At 45.2% G+C, this 21,124-nt stretch overlaps 1 long non-coding RNA gene across 1 annotated transcript in view; it reads right to left on the minus strand.

Moving 5' to 3' along the window:
- Positions 1 to 491: 491 nt before the first annotated feature.
- LOC139258738 (uncharacterized) overlaps positions 492 to 21,124 on the minus strand; it is a 45,246-nt gene continuing 24,613 nt past the window's right edge. The window contains exon 2 of the long non-coding RNA XR_011592381.1: positions 492 to 800. This is a non-coding gene — a long non-coding RNA (uncharacterized lncRNA). The remainder of the gene's footprint in view (positions 801 to 21,124) is intronic.

Here is a 21,124-nt window from a genome sequence, read left to right on the forward strand (position 1 = left end):
TAAGCAATATGAAGTCGACTGAAGGAAGAAATCAAGCTAGAAAAAAAAAACTAAAATAAATAAAATGATTGCAATAGATGAAGCAAAACAATATATTATCTTATTTTGGGAAGGTTGCTAACCAAATCATTCAAGCTTTTCTTTCTCTTTGACTACTGGACAAACTTAATTTGAGGAGAGATTTATTAATCAGACAATTGAAGATGATTTGTCCAATGCTACAACATATTCACCCAATAGGTGAAGAAATTAAAAGCAGCTTCTTGTGGAATGCTCATTTGTCTTCATTTAGCTGTCTGTGGATCATTTATGCATTTATATCTGATTGCTTTCTTCATGCTCAGGAATAAAATGTGGGTCACCTCTTGCTAATGTGAATTAATATTTTTACAAAATAACAAATGTGATAGTCTTATAAATGTATGTAAATTAAATTGCAGAGTGATGTGGCTTTTATATACATTTTCAAAGATTGGCACAAATGACACATGCAGGCTTGCAAAACACATTTAATGGATACAAGCAGCAGTGACCGAAGTCTATTTATTCATCTCCTCCAACCCAGATGCATCAAAGATTATAGGCCTAGATTTTCGCCGGATTTGACCCTCCGTGGTGAAAACCTGGTTGGCGGGACCTTCGGTGACTCTTTGCGGCAGCGCTTTCACATACCGTCGAGGTGAAACAACTGGCAATGAACATGGATTGCGTTACCATCGTGCTTTCAGCTCTCACGCCCAGAATACCGACAGGATCAAACCTGTCGGTGCAGCCCTGCCTGCAGCAATACGTATGAAGATCTGCAAAAAAGTTACAATTTTTATTTTTTAATTATTTCTCAGCGATTTAGTAGCTAAGGGTGTTTTGAATGTTTTGTGAATGTTTTTTGAATGTTTTTTGCAATTTAAAAAAATTGTTTCTCCCCCCTCCTAAGGTCTGTCTCGTAGCACTATTGGCCCCGGACTAAAGTTGCCGAAACTCATGGTTTGCGCCGCGAATCCTTGTGCAATGCCGACTTTACCGAGACTTAAAGGCTGAAAGTTAGGCCTAAAAATGGTATCGCAGTGAAAACGGTAATTTTGGCATAAAACTACTGTTTTCGCTGAAAACCAAAAATCTAGCCTGAAATTCGGTTTCATAGTTGCTGATCTTATCAATTTGTTTGCAAAAATTGAAGGTGTCCCTCTTTTGGCGACTTACAGCACACCACTGTCAGTGTCAGTCAAGGTCACCATGGCTCTCACGTTTCCCATCTCAGGTTCATTCCAATCTAGCATTTTTGTATCAGCTAATGTGCTGGCCACAAGGTGTCTGCTGCATCAGTCAGTATGGCCAATATTTTCATTTCCTTTCCTATTGATGAACAGTAGGATTATGACCTAATGTCACCATACTGCCTCGTGTGTAAAAGGCAACCATGTGGCTACCTGGCCAGCAGGTTCATACTCCTTTGCCACCAACACTTGCTCATTCTCACCTGTGCACTGTGATTCATTGGCCACAAATTTGTCACATCCGGCGGGATCGATGCAGCCGGGGTTGGTGGTGTGCGTTAAGCCCTCTCCCGACTCAAGCCCACTCTCTGTCCCAAATCTTCTGATGGTTAGGCTTGTTAAGACTGCCCTGCGGGCTTCCCAGCCAATTAAGAGGAAGCCAGTCCGATGACATCATTTGATGACGAGTCATCAGCCGGTTTCCTTAAAGGGACCATGCCCACATTGCTTTTGACAGTTCTTCTGTCAGTGTTCTGCAGCATTGAGGTGCTGCAACACTGCACAAAGATGCAAGGCTGCACCCAGGCTCACCCATGACCAGGGTTGAATTAAGGGCCTGCTGGGGCTGAGGAAAACTGATCCAAATGGGCCTATAGTTATGTTTGTTCATGTTCATTACATTACGTATATGATTCTGATTGTGAGTATAAAAACATAGGCCAGTATATTCAACAATAAAATCATATATATCAAATGCATAAATATAATAAATTACAATGGGGGAATTATACTATAATATATTAATATAATATATATAAATGTATATTTAATCACACAGTTAAATAATAACACAGATAAATAGTAAAGATCTTGTCTCTGCAAAAATAGGTATGTACACATTAGGCCAATAAACAATATTTTCCATGGTCTTGTTTTTCTCTCTTATTGTCTATTCAATTCAGCCTATTTGGGAGATATCATATTTTTTTTCCTACATTTATTTGGTGGGCCTATGTTCTTTGGTGGGCCTGGGGCTGCAACCCCCATCTGCCCCATGATGAATCCACCCCTGCCTATGATGCCCTCCAGATGCTTATGGAGGGAGTCATAGCATGTAGTGAGGTCTTCTTCCCTTCTCATAGGTGGAAGGGACCTCTCCAGAACACCAAAGCAGCCTGGTTGCACATTGCACAGGAGGACACAAGCAGGGATGCCATCAGGAGGACCAGGCTGCAGTGACACAAACCTTTCAATCATCTCAGTAGATCACGAAACATTATTGCAAAGCCACACTCAACCTCATCCTGCTGTGCCACTCGTCACATCCCCATCACTCTGCCTTCCCTACTTTTCCCCTGTGCATCCTTTCTCACACCAACTTACCTTGCCCTCCACCCATCCCTCTCTCTCTATCTACATTATAATTTCCCAATTTCACTAGCCACCCCTCACACTCACCTCATCCTTGTCCAATCATACCAACTAACAACACACAAGGGTAGGCATATGGATCCTTTAGCCAATGTTCATTTATAATTAATGTTAATGTGTTAGCAAACATTGAAATCTTTATTTTCAGTACTTAGCGTTCTTGAACAGAGTTGTGGGCACCTTTGGAAGTGGCTTGGTGAGTTGTAGTACATGTTGAGACATAAGGGTACCCCCCACAATGGTGATGAGTGTGAAAGGAATGGGTTGGACATTGCAGGGATGCTTTATGCAGCTGGTGTGGGGTGGTGCCAACCTGCCGCATCATGTGGCAGTCAGGATGTACAGCATGAAGTGAAGTCAATGTGGCCATGGTGAAGCTATCGCTGGCCTCCCAGGCAGCAATATGGGTGGGTGCTGATGCGCTGTGTACTGTGCAGCATCAGGTGATTGTGGAGAAGATTGGTGTTGGTGAAGCTGCTGTGTTTAATGATGTTTGTGTTGGGGTTTATCATGGTGGGATAGATGGCAGGTGAGATTGAGATGACAGAAGCACCCTGTCAATGGTGAGAGAGGTTGCTCTAAGGAGGTGACCAAGAATAGAGAATTCACTGCAAACACTTACAAAGTGCATACAGCTCAAATCTCTCTTGCAAATCTTGAAAGCTTCAGCTTCTGACATTGGAAAGTAAACAGCTGTGAAATGTTAGCCTCTTTTCAAAAAGAGCAGACATTGACGACAAAATTCAATACTGCCTCTAGTGCACCAGTGCAGCCTTCGGCCACCTGAGGAAAAGAGTGTTTGAAGACCAGGCCCTCACAACTGCCACCAAGCTCATGGTCTACAGGGCTGTAGTAAGACCCGCCCTCCTGTATGGCTCAGAGACATGGACCATGTACAGGAGACACCTCAAGTCACTGGATAAATATCACCAACGATGTCTCCGCAAGATCCTACAAATCCCCTGGGAGAACAGACGTACCAACATTAGCATCCTCGACCAGGCCAACATCCCCAGCATTGAAGCACTGAACACACTTGATCAGCTCCACTGGGCAGGCCATATCGTTCACATGCCAAACAAAAGACTCCTAAAGTAAGCGCTCTACTTGGAACTCCTTCACGGCAAATGAGCCAAAGGTGGGCAGAGGAAATATTACAAGGACACCCTCAAAGCCTCCTTGATAAAGTGGAACATCCCCACCAACACCTGGAAGTCCCTGGCCCAAGACCGCCCGAAGTGGAGGAAGTGTATCCGGGAGGACGCTGAGCACCTCAAGTCTCATTGCCGAGTGCATGCAGAAATCAAGCGCTGGCAGCGGAAAGAACGTGTGGCAAATCTGTCCCACCTTCCCTTACCCTCAACAAATATCTGTCCCACCTGTAACAGGAACTGTGGTTCTCATATTGGACTGTTCAGCCACCTAAGGACTCATTTTAAGAGTGGAAGCAAGTCTTCCTTGATTCCAAGGGACTGCCTATGATGATGATGATGAGTTATACCATTTCTGCAATTGTCAACTAGCCAAAGCAAAAGAGAGTCACTAAGAAGCTGACTCCATTTAACTGGCGAGTTCTCCGAGGCATGGCAAACCCATCAAAAGGTTGGTATAAATGTTATGTCTGTAATGCACTTATGAATGACTCCACAAGGCAATGTGTTGCACTCAAACTGTAGTGACCTTGGTTCTTTATTCGTAACTCCAGAGTGAGGCACAAGCATGGTGTGCAGCCTTTTATATTGGGCCCTGCACACCTATGCAGGTGACCCTCAGATCTCCCACCGCAGTACACTCTGGTGGACAGCCTCTGCCACAGGGGCAGGAAAACCCGGTCTTCACCAGTTGCACCCTCTAGTGGTGCCAGCATATTATATACACAGTGTAAACCTTATTGATAGTACATCAAGTAAACAAGTCTCCATCTTATGCAACTATATAGTGACTACATAGAGAGTATATCTACAGTCTGTATATATAACATCACTCTCCCCCAAATCCTTTATGTCGATTACCTTTACACTATGTGCTCTGGCTTAGCTCTCCCCAGACTTAGGTGCCAATAGCCCTTGCACCTTGGCTGTGCTTTGGCTTGGCTCTCTCCCTGTTAACCCCCAGGTCCTTTTGCCACAATGTTGGGTAGTGGTTACCAGTTTGGATGGTTCAATGCAGTGGAGGTTCCAATGGGTTCTGGGTGTGATCCATGTGTGTGTCCATGGCTATATACATCCATTTCCACCCCGCCCCCCTCCCCCACCCCACTATAGCGAGATCATGCAGCAGGCCCGTTACATTAACATACAGGATCAGACACAGTGCAAGTACAAAGAAAGGAAGTTACAGTTTATATCGTGACACCCTGGTTCAGTGACTTACATTCATTACGTTTTGCGGTCGTGCATCAAGATTGGGTAGATTGCATTTATGGTTCAGTCATGGTAAGTACTGAGGTAGCAGCACAGGTATGAAAGGACGCAGGTTCCAGAACAACCGGACGGGGTCCTAGTCGTCTGATTGCAGCGCTGCGCCCCCTAAGTGGGTGGGCTTGGTTCGCTCACCTAGCCAGGACTCAGGGCCTTTGCCGTTGCCTAGAGGTGGGCAGAGCCATAGATATGTGTGGCCTCCCTGTCCTCCTTTGAGGGCTGCAGAATCTCCTGCCTGCTCTCTAATGGTGTTGGGAACCTGGCTGTTCCAGGTACAATTTGGGGGCCTCGTTGGTTCTGACCTTTCGCTCCCGGACATGGCCGAGGTAGCGACTGGGTCTGGGGACTGCACCGTCTACACCCGGGTGGTGGGCAACAGCGGCCAACTGCACGTATTGGCGGCGTTTTCATTTCCAGGTCCGTGGCGAATAGTGCCATCGGATGCCTGCAGCGTGGGACAGACCTGGGGCAGGGTATCTGGATCAATGCCTTCACCCTCCTGAGGTCGCTGGCCTATAACTTCTGGGGACACCTGGGGCAGGACATCAGGATCAGCACCTTTACCCTCCTGACTTCGCTCGCTTGCTACATTTGGGGACACTCTATTCCCGACATCTTGCAACAACATTTTGTTCTTTATATTCGGACTGGTACCGACATCTCGCAACAATATTTTGTTCAGAATCTTAAGCGGTTCATTACATTGATTGCCATGCATACAATGTCTCTTTCAATTCAGTTGGTTGCAGGTCTCCTTTAAGAGAACCCTGCTGGCTTTACCCCAATCAAATCCTTTGTTAGACACTATGTGTTGGTCCCTCAGCATTGCAACTCATGATATGGCCGCGGCCATTTTTTTTTTAAAACTACGCTGCACCTAGCTGCAGCAAGGATGCCATCTTGCCTCTGTCCTCGAGGTCGACTGCCTTGATCCTTCTCTCCTGCGATTCTGCCACAAAAGCTGGAAGAGTGCCTATGAATTCGATTTTCCTCCCCAGGAGTCCTGCCACTGGAGCCGGGAAGGTACTTTTAGGTCATTCTTGTTGGATCATTGCCACACAGTTATGATCGATGGTCTGTGCCTCAGGTGCTGAGCTGGTCTGCTCTCTGGTGTCAGGCCCAAGCAAAGGTGAGGTTTTGTTCTGCCTCTGAGCACGGGGGACAACGATTGCTGGAGTGAAGAGTTCTTCCCATTTCCACTGGATCTTCCCCATCCAGCTTCTTCCAAATAGCATTGGACCATCACCTGCAACAATCCACCAAGGTAACTTACGCACCATGCCATTATAGATTACACTTACATCTACACTACCAAGGACTGGGATCAGCTCCTTGGTGTAGGCGCGCAACTTTTCCTGTACTGGAACCAATGAAGCAGGTGCAAAATTCACAAGAAACCCCGCCAGTGTTTGGGCTCATTTGAAAGGAAATTTAATTTGGGACTATCTACCAAAAAGTTTGGAATTCTAAAGTGCTTATGGAAAATAATATGAACTTTAATAGAATTTTGGATTTTAAAAGACAAACTCAAGACTGTGGGCGGACCTAAGGAACTAGCTGGAGACATTCTAATTAAATGAAGCTACCTGGGTGTGAGGGCTAAGTTAACCTGTCGGGAAGAATGAGTATTCGAAAATCCTTCCCCCACAAGAAACATTTACATCACAAAATCACCCAGAGGTAGCTACCCATCAACTTGGGTCTGGACAGCCATTTCAGCATATACATCACAAAGAGGCCCAATCCAGCCTGTATGCGAAAGACTAAGTACAAAAGGACATTGCAATTACCAAACTAATACTTCCATCAGGAAACAGTTTTCGAACATCAACTCACCCAAAACATATCAACTTTTACGAGCCTGCCAATATATTACAAAGAAAAACCAAGCCCGCCAAAATTATACAAAGGATTTTGAACTGATTTGGCGCCAAGATTAGAAACACTGAAATCGTATAACTGGCCCCTGTTTTTCAACAGAGGTTAGCTTGCTAGGTAGCTACAAGGCTGCTACCACCTCAGATGACACACTTCGCTAAAAAACCGAGACCAAGTTGGTGTCATTAAGACAAGGAGAGAAACCAACGCGACAGTTGTAAACTAACTTCGCCAGCCTTGAAGTCCTGAACGAAGGAAGAACATCACCATCGCGGCAGCGCCTACCACAGTCAACGTGGTATCAACGGAAAAACCACCGCGATTGACCAAACTCGAACAAAACTCCAATGGGAAAAACCGAAGAATCGAAAAGTTTCCACTCTTCAATCTAATCCTGACCTACCAATGGGTAAAACATTACCTAAAAGCATGTAGAAACCTATTTCTAATGAAGAAAACCAGGTACGTGTCTCATAGATTCAAAATGCACCTTACCGCATCAGCAGACTCAACCCAACTGAAGATTGCGCAGAAAGAAGTCTTCTCCGATATTCGGGGTACAGCAAGCAGACCCCACCGCATCCAGCTAACCCCGAAACCATGATCTACTGTTAACTGTCAAAAGGATTGGTAAGTATAGTCCCTGCCTGCCCTGGAGTCCAACCTAGCTAGAATTAGGTATTGGGAGGTAGGAGGTATAATTTTACTGTAACCCCCTTTGAATATGTTGTGTATAGTTCTTTATTAGAGTGATTGTAAGTTTGGCCTTGTATTTTTCTTACTAGAGTAATAAGCCTGTATTGCCATGACTGTAATAAAAACAAAATTATTTAGCATCAAACCAGTGTCCTTTGCACTTTGTCACACCCCCCCCCCCCCCGCCCAAATAAATCCAGAGTCTAGAACCCAAGGGAGTGGGAGCGATTCGAACCGCTCAAGTTGGTCAGAAGGTAACCTGACCCCCTCATAGAGACCAGCCCCTTACACCAGCTCGGGTCGCTTTTTGTTCCATAGCCTCTCAAAGGCATCCTGGCTCATCACTGACTGGCTCGCTCCCGTGTCCACTTCCATGAAGACTGGAACACCGTTTATCTCGACTTCCATCTTCACTGGAGGACAATCAGTGGAGCAGGAATACACTGCATGCACTTCTTCTTGGGGCTGAGCTACCTCTCTGGCCAAATCATCATACTCCCCGCTGGATTGAAAGTCATCTACCGACTCCTCTGCTAGACGGTGAGTCGTATTTCTTTTACACATACACTGGAGGTGGCCCTTCGTGTTACATATGTACTCAGCAAACCGACACTGGTGAGCCCTTTGGTTTCCTCCGCAACGCCGGCATGGTGCTACTCGGTTAGCGACCCTCGGCAGATTCTGAGTTCTGGAACCCTGAGGTCTGTGCTCTCTGCCCTGGGCAGAGCCACTTTCTACAGTCTTGTCTGTGAAAGGCACCATCTGTGTACAATACTTGCCGGCTTTGAGTCCACAGGATGAATAATTTGCTTGATACTGCAGGTCGAGGTTATGAACGCCTGATTGATGCTGATGGCCTTCTACAGGTTGACTGTGGTGTCGGCAGATAATAGCTTGTGAAGGAGGCCCTCGTGGCCAATTCCTATAAGGAAGATGTCTTGCAATGCTTCGTTGAGGTGCGTGCCGAAATCACACAGTGCCGCAACTCTCCTGAGGTTGACAGCATATTTTGCTATTTCCTGGCCCTCAGGTCTGCGGTGAGTGTAGAATCTGTGCCTGGCCGTGAGGATGCTCTGTTTGGTTTTAGTTGGTCGCGAATTAGTTCAGTCAACTCATCGTATGTCTTATCCTTGGCCTTCGTGAGTGCCAGCAAGTCCCTGAGAGGCGGCAGACCTCAGGCCCACAACTGGTCAGCACTATAGCCTTGTACTTCACCGCCAATGTGTCTGTCTCCCCTGCCAGGTCATTTGACATGAAATATTGCTCGAGTCTTTCCGTGAAGGCATCCCAATCATCACCCTCTGCAAAGTCTTTTAGTGTGCCAAAGGTAGTCGTAATCGCGTGAAAGTCCGTATTCTCGTCACCAGTTGTTATGCCTGGAATGCACTTATGAATGACTCCACGAGGCTATGTGTTGTACTCAAACTGCAGTGACCTTGGTCCTTTATTTATAACTCCAGAGTGAGGCACAAGCATGGGCAGCCTTTTATACTGGGCCCTGCACACCTATGCAGGTGACCCTCAGGTCTCCCACTGCAGTGCCCTCAGATGGACAGCCTCTGCCACAGGGGCAGGAAACCCCGGTCTGTACCAGTTGCTACCTCTAGTGGTGCCAGCAAAATATACACATAGTGTAAACCTTATTGATAATACATCAGGTAACAAGTCTCCATCTTACGCAATTATACAGTGACTACACAGAGAGTATATCTATAGTCTGCACATATAACAGTAAACATGGTTGAATTTCAAATTCATTAGGAGGGTGAGAAAGTTGGTTCTCAAACCAATGTCCTGAGCTTAAATAAAAGATGCTACAAAGGTATAGGGGCAGAGTTGGCTAAAGTGGACTGGGAAAATAGATTCAAGTATGGGACGGTTGATGAGCGGTGGCATACATTTAAGGCGATATATCATAACTCGCAACAAAAATATATCCCAATGAGAAGGAAACATTGTAAGTGAAGGGTAACCATCCATGGCTAACTAAGGAAATAAGGGATGGTATCAAATTGAAAACAAGGGCATACAATGTGGGCAAGACTAGTGGGAGGCCAGAGGATTGGCAAGCTTTTAAAAGCTAGCAAAGAACAACTAAAAAAATTATAAAGAGAGGGAAGATAGATTATGAAAGTTAACTAGCACGAAATATAAAAACGGATAGTAAGAGTGTCTACAGCTACATAAAAACAGAAACAAGTGGCTAAAGTAAATGTTGGTCCCCTAGAGGATGAGACTGGGGAATTAATAATGGAGAACAGGGAAATGGCAGAGACGTTGAACAAATATTTTGTATCGGTCTTCACGGTAGAAGACACAAAAAACATCCCAGTAGTGGATAATCGCTATCACTAATGAAGTAGTACGAAGTAAAATAATGGGACTAAAGATGGACAAGTCCCCTGGACCTGATGCCTTACATGGTAGGGTCTTAAGAGAAGCGGCTGCAAAGATAGTAGATGCATTGGTTGTAATCTACCAAATTTCCCTGGACTCTGGGGCGGTCCCAGCAGATTCGAAAACTGCGAATGTAATGTCCCTAAATAAAAAATGAGTCAGACAAAAATGAGTTCGCCTAACATCTGTTATTAGGAAAATGCTGGAGTCCATTATTAAGGAAGCAATAGCAGGACATTAGGAAAAGCATGACTCAATCAAGCAGAGTCAACATGGTTTTATGAAAGGGAAATTATGAAAGGGAAATTATGTTGCTGGAGTTCTTTGAGGATGTAACGAACAGGGTGGATAAGGGGGAACCAGTGGATGTGGTGTATTTGGATTTCCAGAAGGCATTCGATTAGGTACCACATAAAAGGTTACTACACAAGATAAAAGTTCACGGGGTTGGGGGTAATATATTAGCATGGATAGAGGATTGGCTAACTAACAGAAAACAGAGTTGGGTCATTTTCCAGTTGGCAAACAGTGACTCATGGCATGTCACAGGGATCGGTGCTGGGTCCTCAACGATTTACAATCTATATTAATGACTCGGATGAAGGGACCAAGTGTAATGTAGCCAAGTTTGCTGATGATACAAAGATGGGCAGGAGAGCAAATTGTGAGGACACAAACAATCTGCAAAGAACATAAGAACATAAGAACATAAGAAATAGGAGCAGGAGTAGGCCATACGGTCCCTCGACCCTGCTCCACCATTTTATATGATCTTGGCTGATCCGATCATGAACTCTAGTCTACTTCCCTGCCCTCTCCCCATAACCCCTTATTCCCTTATCAGTTAAGAAACTGTCTATTTCTAACTTAAATTTATTCAATGTCCCAGCTTCCACAGCTCTCTGAGGCAGCGAATTCCACAGATTTACAACCCCCTGAGAGAAGAAATTTCTCCTCATCTCAGTTTTAAATGGGCGGCCCCTTATTCTAAGATTATGTCACCTAGTTCTAGTCTCCCCCATCAGTGGAAACATTTTCTCTGCATCCACCTTGTCAAGCCCCCTCATAATATACGTTTCAATAAGATCACCTCTCAATCTTCTGAATTTCAATGAGTAGAGGCCAATACCTACTCAACCTTTCCTCATAGGTCAACCCCCTCATCTGCAGAATCAACCTAGTGAACCTTTTCTGAACTGCCTCCAAAGCAAGTATATCCTTTCGTAAATATGGAAACCAAAACTGCACGCAGTATTCCAAGTGCAGCCACACTGTATAACTGTAGCAAGACTTCCCTGCTTTTATATTCCATCCCCTTTGCAATAAAGGCCTAGATTCCATTGGCCTTCCTGATCACTTGCTGTACCTGCATATGAACCTTTTGTGTTTCATGCACAAGTACCCCCAGGTCCCGCTGTATTGCAGCATTTTGCAATCTTTCTCCATTTAAATAATAACTTTCTCTTTGATTTTTTATGCCAAAGTGCATGACCTCACACTTTCCAACATTATACTCCATCTGCCAAATTTTTGTCCAATCACTTAGCCTGTCCATGTCCTTTTGCAGATTTTTTGTGTCCTCCTCACACATTGCTTTCCCTCCCATCTTTGTATCATCTGCAAACTTGGCTACGTTACACTCCGCATGCTCTTGGTGACGAGACTCGAGATGCTCAGCGTCCTCTCGGATGCTCTTCCGCTACATAGGTTGGTCTTGGGCCAGGGATATAGACAGGCTAAGTGAGTGGGCAAAAAATTGGCAGATGGAGTATAATGTGGGAAAATGTGAGGTTATCCACTTTGGCAGAAATAATAGAAAAGCAAATTATAATTTAAATGGAGAAAAGTTGTAAAGTGCTGCAGTACAGAGGGACCTGGGAGTCCTTGGGCATGAAACACAAAAAGTTAGTACACAGGTACAGCAAGTAATCAGGAAGGCAAATGGGATGTTGGCCTTTATTGCAAGGGGGCTAGAGTATAAAAGCAGAGAAGTCCTTCGACAAATGTAGAGAGTATTGGTGAGGCCACACCTGGAGTACTGCGTACAGTTTTGATCTCCATATTTAAGGAAGGATATACTTGCATGTTCAGAGAAGGTTCACTAGATTGATTCCGGAGATGAGGGGGTTGACTTATGAGGATAGGTTGAGTAGGTTGGGCCTATACATATTGGAGTTCAGAAGAATGAGAGGTGATCTTATCAAAAAATTTCAGATAATGATTGGGCTCGACAAGGTGGATGCGGAGTGGATATTTCCACTCATTAGGGAAACTAAAACTAGGGGACATAGTCTCAGAATAAGGGGCTGCCCATTTAAAACTGATATGAGGAGGAATTTATTCTCTCAGAGGGTTGTAAATCTATGGAATTATTTGCCCCAGAGAGTTGTAGAGGCTGGGTCCTTGAATATATTTAAGGCGGAGATAGACAGATTTTGAGCGATAAGGGAGTAAAGGTTCATGGGGAGCGGGCAGGGAAGTGGAGCTGAGCCCATGATCAGATCAGTCATGATCTTATTGAATGGCAGAGCAGGCTCGAGTGGCCAAATGGCCTACCCCTGCTCCTATTTCTTATTTTCTTATGTCCTTATGAAACATCATCATCATAGGCAGTCCCTCAAAATCGAGGAAGACTTGCTTCTACTCGAAAAATGAGTTCTCAGATGAAACATAGAAACATAGAAAATAGGTGCAGGAGCAGGCCATTCAGCCCTTCTAGCCTGCACCACCATTCAATGAGTTCATGGCTGAACATGAAACTTCAGTACCCCCTTCCTGCTTTCTCGCCATACCCCTTAATCCCCCGAGTAGTAAGGACTTCATCTAACTCCCTTTTGAATATATTTAGTGAATTGGCCTCAACTACTTTCTGTGGTAGAGAATTCCACAGGTTCACCACTCTCTGGGTGAAGAAGTTTCTCCTCATCTCGGTCCTAAATGGCTTACCCCTTATCCTTAGACTGTGACCCCTGGTTCTGGACTTCCCCAACATTGGGAACATTCTTCCTGCATCCAACCTGTCCAAACCCGTCAGAATTTTAAACGTTTCTATGAGGTCCCCTCTCACTCTTCTGAACTCCAGTGAATACAAGCCCAGTTGATCCAGTCTTTCTTGATAGGTCAGTCCCACCATCCCGGGAATCAGTCTGGTGAATCTTCGCTGCACTCCCTCAATAGCAAGAACGTCCTTCCTCAAGTTAGGAGACCAAAACTGTACACAATACTCCAGGTGTGGCCTCACCAAGGCCCTATACAACTGTAGCAACACCTCCCTGCCCCTGTACTCAAATCCCCTCGCTATGAAGGCCAACATGCCATTTGCTTTCTTAACCGCCTGCTGTACCTGCATGCCAATCTTCAATGACTGATGTACCATGACACCCAGGTCTCGCTGCACCTTCCCCCTTCCTAATCTGTCACCATTCAGATAATAGTCTGTCTCTCTGTTTTTACCACCAAAGTGGATAACCTCACATTTATCCACATTATACTTCATCTGCCACGCATTTGCCCACTCACCTAACCTATCCAAGTCACTCTGCAGCCTCATAGCATCCTCCTCGCAGCTCACACTGCCACCCAACTTAGTGTCATCCGCAAATTTGGAGATACTACATTTAATCCCCTCGTCTAAATCATTAATGTACAATGTAAACAGCTGGGGCCCCAGCACAGAACCTTGTGGTACCCCATTAGTCACTGCCTGCCATTCTGAAAAGTACCCATTTACTCCTACTCTTTGCTTCCTGTCTGACAACCAGTTCTCAATCCACGTCAGCACACTACCCCCAATCCCATGTGCTTTAACTTTGCACATTAATCTCCTGTGTGGGACCTTGTCGAAAGCCTTCTGAAAGTCCAAATATACCACATCAACTGGTTCTCCTTTGTCCACTTTACTGGAAACATCCTCAAAAAATTCCAGTCTCTGTCACAGGTGGGACAGACAGTCATTGAAGGAAAGGGTGGGTGGGGAGTCTGGTTTGCTGTATGCTCCTTCTGCTGCCTGCGCTTGTCCTCCGCATGCTCTCGGCGACGAGACTCGAGGTGCTCAGTGCCCTCCCGGATGCTCTTCCTCCACTTAGGGTGGCCTTGGGCCTGGGATTTCCAAGTGCCGGTGGGGGTGTTGCACTTTATCAAGGAGGCTTTGAGGGTGTCATTTAAACGTTTCCTCTGCCCACCTGGGGCTCACCTGCGATGAGACTCCCAAAGCAAGTGCTCTATTCATTGAATCACTCTTGTTGCTTCAACTTGTTGAAACAAAGAAACATAGAAACATAGAAAATTGGTGCAGGAGTAGGCCATTCGGCCCTTCGAGTCGGCACCATTTTCAACAAGATCATGGCTGATCATTCACCTCAGTACCTCTTTCCTGCTTTCTCTCCATATCCCTTGATCCCTTTAGCCATAAGGGCCGTATCTAACTCCCTCTTGAATATATCCAATGGACTAGCATCAACAACTCTCTGCGGTAGACAATTCCACAGTTTAACAACCTTCTGTGTGAAGCAGTTTCTCTTCATTTCATTCCGAAATGGCTTACCACTTATCCTTTGACTGTGTCCCCTGGTTCTGGACTTCCCCAACATTGGGAACATTCTTCTTGCATCTAATCTGTCCAGTCCCATCAGAATTTTATATGTTTCTATGAGATCCCCTCTCATCCTTCTAAACTCCAGTGAATACAGACACAGTCGATCCAATGTCTCCTCATATGTAGGTCCTGCCATTTCTGAGAATCAGTCTGGTGAACCTTCGCTGCACTCCCTCAATAGCAAGAATGTCCTTCCTCAGATTAGGAGACCAAAACTGAACACAATATTCCAGGTGAGGCCTCACCAAGGCCCTGTACAGCTGCAGTAAGACCTCCCTGCTCCTATATTCAAATCCCCTAGCTATGAAGGCAAACATATCATTTGCCTTCTTCACTGCCTGCTGTACCTGCATGCCAACTTTCAATGACTGATGTACCATGACACCCAGGTCTCGTTGCATCGCCCCTTTCCCTAATCTGCTGCGATTCAGATAATATTCTGCCTTCGTGCTTTTGCCACCAAAGCGGATAACCTCACATTTATCCACATTATACTGCATCTGCTATGCATTTGCCCATTCACCTAACCTGTCCAAGTCACCCTGCAGCCTCTTAGCATCCTCCTCACAGCTCACACCGCCACCCAGCTTAGTGTCGTCTGCAAACTTGGAGATATTACACTCAATTCCTTCATCTAAATCATTAATGTATATTGTAAATAGCTGGGATCACAGCACTGAGCCCTGTGGCACTGCCTGCCATTCTGAAAAGGATCCGTTTATCCCGACACTCTGCTTCCTGTCCGCCAACCAGTTCTCTAGCCACGTCAGTACATTACCCCTAATACCATGTGCTATAATTTTGCACACCAATGTCTTGTGTGGGACCTTGTCAAAAGCCTTTTGAAAGTCCAAATACACCACATCCACTGGTTCTCCCTTGTCCATTCTACTGGTTACATCCTCAAAAAATTCTAGAGGATTTGTCAAACATGATTTCCCTTTCATAAACCTATGCTGAATTGAACCGATCCTGTCACTGCTTTCCAAATCCGCTGCTATTTCATCTTTAATAATTGATTCCAACATTTTCCCCACTACTGATGTCAGGCTAACCAGTCGATAATTACCTGTTTTCTCTCTCCCTCTTTTTTAAAAAGTGATGTTACATTAGCTACCTTCCAGTCCATATGATCACCAATGCATCCACTATTTCTAGGACCACTTCCTTAAGTACTCTGGGATGCAGATTATGAGGCCCCGGGGATTTATCGGCCTTCAATCCCATTAATTTCCCTAACACAATTTTCCGCCTAATAAAGATTTCCTTTCAGTGCCTCCTTCTCACTGGACATTCGGTCCCCTAGTATTTCCAGAAAGTTATTTGTGTCTTCCTTCGTGAAGACAGAACCAAAGTATTTGTTCAACTGGTCTGCCATTTCTTTGCTCCCCATTATCAATTCACCTGAATCTAACTGCAAGGGACCTACGTTTGTCTTCACTAATCTTTTTCTCTTCACATATCAATAGAAGCTTTTGCAGTCAGTTTTTATGTTCCCAGCAAGCTTCCTCTCATACTCTATTTCCCCCTCCTAATTAAATCCTTTGTCCTCCTCTGCTGAATTCTAAATTTCTCCCAGTCCTCTGGTTGCTGCTTTTTCTGGCTAATTTCTATGCCTCCTCCTTGGATTTAACACTATCCTTCATTTCCCTTATTAGCCACGTTTGAGCCACCTTCCCACTTTATTTTTACTCCAGATGTACAATTGTTGATGTTCATCTATGTGATCTTTAAATGTTTGCCATTGCCTATCCACCATCAACTCTTTAAGTATCATTCGCCAATCTATTCTAGCCAATTCATGTCTCATACCATCGAAGTTACCTTTCCTTAAGTTCAGGACCCTAGTCTCTGAATTAACTGTGTCACTCTCCATCTTAACAAAGAATTCTACCATATTATGGTCACTCTTCTCCAAAGGGCTGATTAGTCCTTTCTCATTACACATCACCCAGTCTAGGATGGCCAGCCCTCCAGTTGGTTCCTCGACATATTGGTCTCGGAAACCCTCCCTGATACACTGCAGGAAATCTTCCTCCACCGTATTGCTACCAGTTTGGTTAGCCTAATCTATAGGTAGGTTAAAGTCGCCCATGATAACTGCTGTATCTTTATTGCACGCATCCCTAATTTCTTGTTTGATGCTGTCCCTAACCTCACTACTACTGTTTGGTGGTCTGTGCACAACTCCCACTAGCGTTTTCTGCCCTTTGGTTTTCCGCAGCTCCACCCATACAGATTCAATATCATCCAAGCTAATGTCCTTCCTTACTATTGCATTAATGTCCTCTTTAACCAGTAACGCTACCCAACCTCCTTTTCCTTTCTGTCTATCCTTCCTGAATGTTGAATACCCCTGAATGTTGAGTTCCCAGCCTTGGTCACCCTGGAGCCATGTCTCCGTGATGCCAATTACATCATATTCGTTAATTTCTGCCTGTGCAGTTAACTCATCCATCTTGTTACGAATACTCCTCGCATTGAGGCACAGAGCCTTCAGGCTTGTCTTTTTACCACACTTTGCCCCTTTAGAATTTTGCTGTAATATGGCCCTTTTTAATTTTTGCCTTCGGTTTCTCTGCCCTCACTTTTAATTTTCTTCTTTCAATCTTTTGCTTCTGCCACAATTGAAACCCACAGTTGTGGCTGCCAAAGAACAAAATGCCTACCAGTGTCTGTTGATGTCGTCTAACACATCTTCTGTGGATTCAAGACTGCTTGAAAGACTTTCCTGGAAACTTTTCCAATTTCAGTATGCTTAAAACACAATTCTTGTTACTTTTTCAACAATTTTTCTTTGATCTGATCCTGCTTTGATCTTGTGGGGCAGCAGATTGCAGCAAATTAAGCAGTGAACAGTCGACCATTCTGTCCCACGTGTGGCTTTTGTCAACTTGTTGTTAGATCTGTAATCAATCAGGGTGTTATGGTAGGATATACGGAAATGATTGGTGGTATCTTGGCGCATGCAGCCAAACAGACAGCCCTTCTCTTGATTGTACCCGGGCATGTCTTCTTTCATGCATCACCCGAAAACACAGCATCAGTTTCCACATGTACGGTGATGAAACTCAGCTTTACCTCACCACCACTTCTCTCGACCCCGTCTCGGTCTCTAAATTGTCAGACTGCTTGTCCGGCATCCAGTTCTAGATGAGCAGAGATTTTCTTCAATTGTTTTCGGTCCCCGCCACGAACTCTGTTCCCTAGCCACTGACTCCATCCCTTTCCCCAACTTGTGTCTGAGGCTGAACCACTCTGTTCACAACCTTGGTGTCATATTTGACTCTAAAATGAGCTTTCGACCACATATCCGCAGCATAACTAAGATCGCCTATTTCCATCTCTGTAACATCACCCATCTCCGCCCTTGTCTCAGCTCATCCGCTGCTGAAGTCCTCATCCATGCCTTTGCTACATCTTGACTTGACTATTCCAACGCACTCCTGGCTGGTCCCCCACATTCTACCCTACGTAAGCTACAGGTGATCCAAAACTCAGCTCACACCAAGTACCTCTCAGTTATTATCCCTGTGCTCGCTGACCTACATTGGCTCCCGGTTAAGTAACGCTTCGATTTCAAAATTCTCATCCTCGTTTTCAAATCCCTCCATGGTCTCGCCCCTCCCTATCTCTGTAATCTCCTCCAGCCTGACAACCCCCACGATATCTGTTGTGTTGGTCCTAAGTTCTGGAATTTCCTGCCTAAACCTCTCCGCCTCTCTACCTCTTTTTCTTCCTTCTTAAAACCTACCTCTTTGAGGATGCTTTTGGTCACCTGCCTTAATTTCTCCTTATGTGGCCTGGTGTCAAATTTGTTGTCTTATAACATTCCTGTGAAGCACCTTGGTACATTTCACTATGTTAAAGGCACTGTATAAATACAAGTTGTTGTTGTAGTTGACATGTGTTTGAGTGCTTCTGAAAAACTAAAATAACAGCAAGTCAGGCATTCCCATACCTTAATAAAACCATCGCGGGTTCGCTGTCTTAGCTTCCTTTGGAAGAGAAGTATCTCACAGGAGTGAGGTAATTTCACCACCTACCTACAGATGTGGATTAATGGATCTCAACAAGAGGACATGAAAACCACCCAGGCATCTTGGCCTGCCTGGCATCCTTTAGTATAGGAAAGGACTTACATTTACATAATGCCTTTCATTACCTCACGATGACCCAAAGGGCTAGAAATTATGTCGTGCCCCATTTGGGGTGATAACTTTTAAAATCTCAAAAAAGTATCGGCAGGCGATAATGATTTTCTGCTCCCAGAAGGAAGTGGAGTACTAAATGAAGCGCTAGCCACTTCTCTTAGGGCGCTAAAGTGGTAGCGGCAGATTCTGAACAATGTGCAGTGTAGTGCTACCGGCATCAGAGACTGCTTCCCTTGCTTAAAGGCCAATGATGGTGCACAACCTACTTCTCGTCAGTTCTATGTTACAAGGGCAACTGTTATTACAGTCCCAGACACTCTCAAAAAGTACAGGGCTTGGACATCTTGCAGCAATGAATCATCAAAAACCTTCAGCAGGCAGCAGACTGGTGCAAAGAATAAAGTTTGGCCTACCTGAAAACCATTCCATTTAACTTGCGCTCCCCAAGCGGCCAGCCGAGGTGACAATGCCTCCTCTTCCTGCCGTTGTTGACGCCCAGCAATTCAGCAGGGGACGGGAGGCAATTTCACATCCGGGGCGGTAACGGGGCGCTGCGCACTATATGACATCATGATCTGCAAGGCGCTAGAGGCCCACACGGTAATTGTTAGCACCAGCACTAAACCACCACTGACGTTCACGGGTGTCGCTGAATTCGCCGTGCCCAGTTGCTAACCCCTTAGTGCCCCGTTACCGCCATCCCCCCCCCCCCCACCCCCGCCACCCCCCAGGCGCTAACGGGAGGCAAAAAACAGCCAAATTTCTCCCCCATAAATCAACCTGGTTTTCTGCACCATTCATTTTTATGTGAGGAACCTAGCAGAATGGCCTGCAAGGTGCAGGTCACCACCAAGGTTGAACAGAACAGGAGAGAAGGTAAAGTAAATCTAGCAGTGGTTAGGTGACATCAAACGTGAGCTTTAAAAACCTATAGATTGTATGAGGAAGAAAGGTAAAGGGTTCCATAGTTTTGATGTCCTGGGGAAGAATTAATTAGATTAGGGGATGGTACAATGATTCTTGATTACAAGTGCATTTAAAATTATGAGCACCAATATCATGCATTTCAATCTTTGTGTTGTTTCATATATAGTTCAATAAATTTCTACGGCTGAATGGTATAATACACATTTGGAGAAATATGCTGGTGAGCAACCATTCTTTCACTTTATGGATTCTATGAATAAATTGACTTTTTTTACATTTTGTTACTCAGGAGTCACAGTCGGCATTTGTAGTTTCTCATCATTGTGTTATTCCAGATACCAAAGCAATGTTAGCAAGAAAATATGTTAGTCTATTCCTTTTTAGGTGGTCCCTCGTATCGAGGATGACTTGCTTCTGCGCCAAAAAAGGATGAGTTCACAAGTGTTTCAATGAAGGACCTAATATTCCAGGTCCCGAACTATATGTTGAAGGGTGGAAGATGCCTGTACGTGGATTTTTTTAACATATGGTGGCCGTTGCACACCAGCCATCACACGGGCTTGACAGAGCTAGGTCTTGGTCCAATGGCAAGGGTTAAGCAAGACGACTGGAGACCAGCTCTGCTGCACAGAACTAGTACGCACACATATCGTAATGTGGGTCGGCCCGTGCTGCTCCTGGGCCCTCACCTCTTCTGGGCCCCAAACTCACGCTTCTCCTGGCCCCCGATCACGTCGCTCTACAATCTCTTGCTGCTCCTTCGCCCCGACCTCGCTGCTCCTGCTGTACCTATTCACGCTCCAAACAGCGACTTAGATTTTGGTGACATTCAATCCAGTCGCCCTCTTCATAGCCGTCGCCCTCCTAAACCGACTGCCGCTGTACCTTGCAGTGGTATGCCGCCATGCTGCTCCTCTTTGAAGGCCTCAACCTGCCGCTGATGGTTCATTGCAGGCCGGGGCCTTAAAATGAGGAGGAGGTGTTCTCTTTCAATGTGCCACTGCTTCTCCCTCAGCTAAGCATATTAGTTGGCACATCAACAAGGTGTAGTAAAGACAGATACCCCATAATTCTGTGTCCAAAGGACACAAATGCTCAGAGCTCATGGAAGCATGGACCACCTTGTACCTCTTCTCAGGGCATGTCCTTGCGTGATACGGTGGTGACATGAGCCACATCCATAGTACATATCCTTAGTCCCCAAGCAGCCATCCCTGAGTCTTCTTGGCTGGTGCCGCTGAGTGTCATAGGTTAAAGGAATCATGGGAGTTCTCAGGATAATGGGCATTGACGTGGTTAATTCTGCTTCCATGGTTGCAGACGATCTGCACGTTCTATTCATGGTTGCCATATCTATTTGAGGAAGGATTTTCATTATGAGTAAAGGCTTGCATATTAATGAATGCAGTTAAT

The sequence above is a fragment of the Pristiophorus japonicus genome, chromosome 3, assembly GCF_044704955.1.
Source record: "Pristiophorus japonicus isolate sPriJap1 chromosome 3, sPriJap1.hap1, whole genome shotgun sequence".
NCBI lineage: Eukaryota > Metazoa > Chordata > Chondrichthyes > Pristiophoridae > Pristiophorus > Pristiophorus japonicus.